Genomic DNA, 3,309 nt, shown 5'->3' with positions numbered 1-3,309 from the left:
ATTCTATTATTAGGTGATCACTGTCCCCCAGATGGCTACCGATCTGTAGGTCCCCTACCATGTCATCCCCCGTTGCCAATACCAGATCCAGTAAGTCATTCCCCCTAGTGGGACCATGTACCTCCTGTGTCAGGTGGAGGTCCTGTACACAGGTTAGAAACCTGCGTGAATGGTGGGACTTTGCCATCTGCGTCTCCCCGCAGATGTCTGGGTGTTTAGGTCCCCCATGACTACCGCCTCTTTAGCTTTTATGGTCTCCGAATGGTCTCATCTCATCATAGAAGACAATCAGGTTGGTCAGGCATGACTTGTCCTTGGTGAATCCATGCTGACTGTTCCTAATCACCTTCTCCTCTAAGTGCTTAGAAATGGATTCCTTGAGGACCTGCTCTGTGATTTTTCCAGGGACTGAGGTGAGGTGAGGCTGGCCTGTCTGTAGTTTCCCAGATTCTCCTTCTTCCCTTTCTTAAAGATGGCCACTATATTTGCTGTTTTCCAGTTGCCCAGGACCTCCCTTGACCACCATGACTTTTCAAAGGTAATAGCCCATGGCTCTGCAGTCACATTGGCTAACTCAGCACCTTCAGGTTCATCACCTGCAGCCCCTTGGACTTGTACATGTCCAGCTTTTCTAAATAATTCCTAACCTGTTCTTTTACCAGTGTTGGCTGCTCACCACCTCCCCAGACTGTGCTTCTGGGTGCAGAAGTCTGGAAGCTGACCTTGTTTGTGAAGACTGAGGTGAAAAAGACAATGAATACTTCAGCCTTTTCTGCCTCATCTGTCATTAGGTTGCTTCCCTCATTCAGTAAGGGACCCACACTTTCCATGATCTTTTGCTTCTTGCTGACATACTCGTAGAAACCCTTTACATCCCTTGCTAGCTGCAACTCCAGTTGCACGTTGGCCTTCCTGATTCCATATTTGCATGCCTGAGCCATACTCATACTTCTCCCTAGTTGTTTGTCCAAATTTCCACTTGTAAGCTTCCTTTTTGTATTTTCACTCACTGAAGAGTTCCGTGCTAAGCCAAGCTGGTCTTTTGCCTTAAATCCGCCAGTTGGTCTCTCTAACACTTGCACCAGGAAGTTGCCCCTAGCTCTCTCTAAAAACTTCCTGGAATGCCTGTGTAATGTTGCACTGCCCTCCCAGCAGATGTCAGGCTGATTTGAAGTCCCCCATGAGAACCAGGGTCTGTGTTTGGGAAACTTCCACTAGCTATTTGGAGAAAGCCTCATTCACCTCATCCTCCTGGTCTGGTGGTCTATAGCAGACACCCACTGCAACATCACACTTGTTGCTCTCCGCTCTGACCCTAACCCAGAGACTTTCAACAGGCCTGTCTCCAGTTTCATACTGGAGCTCTGAGCAATCATACAGCTCTTTTATATAAAGTGCAACTCCTCCTCTTCTCTTCTGCCTGTCATTCCTGAATGGTTGTACCCATCCATGACAGTACTGCAGTCATACGAGCTATCCCACCAAGGCTCTGTTATTCCAATCGTGTCATAGTTTCATGACTGTGTGAGGACTTCCAGTTCTTCCTGCATGTTTCCTAGGCTCCATGCATTTGTGTACAGACACTTGAGGTAACTAGCCAATTGCCCTACTTTCTCAGGAATGTGTCATTGCTTGAACTGGGGAGTCGGAGGTGGACAGATGTGATGCCACATTGCTCCATTGTTTGTCACCAGCTACAGAAAATGGTGTGTCTTTACCATAATGGGCCACTGAGATTCAGATTGCATTTTTGGACTTTCTCCCTGAAATCCTAATCTGCTTGGTGGAACTTCCAGTTTCAAAGAGCTCTATTCCAGTTAACACAGTATATGCTGGATTTCATTAAATGTTTAATATAAAAAGATGATTATAAACCAACAGAACACTTATTTTCTTGGGAATCATTACATGTGTTAAAAAGGCAGCAGAAGTCAAGTCTTATGAAATCATTCTTTAACATTTTGGGGAAGATATTTTGCAAATGAAATATAACAAATCAATGTGCTGGTTGTAAGAACTAGCTGAAGGTCCATTTGTAGATATGTAGGTAGGTAAATAGAGGTGGTTTAAGTGTTTACTGACACCAGAGTTTTCAGGCTTACCTTAATATCTGCAGTTGACATTTCTAAACCTATTTTTTATAAAGTGTATCAACCATCAGTTAGTAAACTTCCATATATATGGTTTAAACTAAATAATTCCCAAGTAATTGTATCATGTGAAACATTGATAGAGTGGAAGTGCCAAGCATATAAACCATCACTGAGCACTCAGAAATATTTTTAGGAAATTATTCTGAGATGAAAAAAAATGGTGTTCCATTTGTGTGTTTTTTCCAAATTGGTTCATTGGGATGATGAGTTTTATACCTCCTTCATTTAATTTTTCAATGGAATGGCAACAGTTTAGTTGCCAGACTGTATGAATCCTAGGGGATCTTCAGAAACATAGGGTCATAATTGCTGAAGTCATTTTCCATTGTTCTAACTGAGGTCCTCAGTTCCATGATGCAATCCAACAACTCAGCTCTGTTACCAGGACTTTCTCTACCCAGTATTATGTCAAGAACTTCTGCTCAAGGATTTTTTCTACAAGAGAAATGTAGGTCCCATTAACTCGGTCAGTTTTTCCACAAGCACTTAGGAAGGGAAGAGTGATGTATGCAGAATAAAGTCTGTAGGTGATCATTGTCCTAGGCTATAATTCCCACTCCTTCCATTTCCCTCGAGGGGAACACCGAGGCATTGTGGGTCAGGATCTGGGGGGGGCAGGGGAAAAGGACTTGGTTGTGGGGGGTCTACTATAGGCCTCCTCATCAGAATCAAGAGCTAGATGATGTATTCTCCGGGCAGCTAGCAGACGCCACACAGACAAGGGAGGCAGTGGTCATGGGAGATCTAAACTACTCAGATATCTGCTGGGAGGAGCAGACAGCCAAAACAAGCTGCTCATGGAGGTTCTTACACTGTGTGCAGGACCTCCACCTAACCGAGGTGGTGTCTAGTCCCACCAGGAGTAGCGCCTTGCTTGACCTGGTCTTAGCAACAGGGGATGATCTCGTGGGGAACATGCAAGTTCATGGTAGCCTGGGAGATAGTGACCATCACTTGGTCGAGTTCACTATCCAGCGAAGGGTGGGTAAAGTAACTAGTGGGGCTAAGGTGTTGGACTTCAGAAGGGCCAACTTTAGCAAGCTTATAAGTCTAGTTAGTGAGGGGATGCAACTCAAGAACATAGAGCATATGGGAGTCCAGGAGGGTTGGAGGTATCTCAAGGGAGTGATCCTTGGGGCTCAAAAGGAGTCTATCC

The 3,309-nt window shown here is 44.8% G+C and overlaps 1 protein-coding gene across 1 annotated transcript in view; it reads left to right on the top strand.

Annotated features, from left to right (window-relative positions):
• GABRA2 (gamma-aminobutyric acid type A receptor alpha2 subunit) overlaps window positions 1-3,309 on the top strand; it is a 125,077-nt gene that overhangs the window by 60,904 nt on the left and 60,864 nt on the right. The window lies entirely within an intron of this gene.

This window comes from Alligator sinensis, unplaced genomic scaffold, assembly GCF_000455745.1.
Source record: "Alligator sinensis unplaced genomic scaffold, ASM45574v1 scaffold247_1, whole genome shotgun sequence".
NCBI classification, from domain to species: Eukaryota; Metazoa; Chordata; order Crocodylia; family Alligatoridae; genus Alligator; species Alligator sinensis.
Note: the sequence above shows the minus strand (reverse complement) of the source record. Positions and strands in the feature narration are given on the sequence as shown.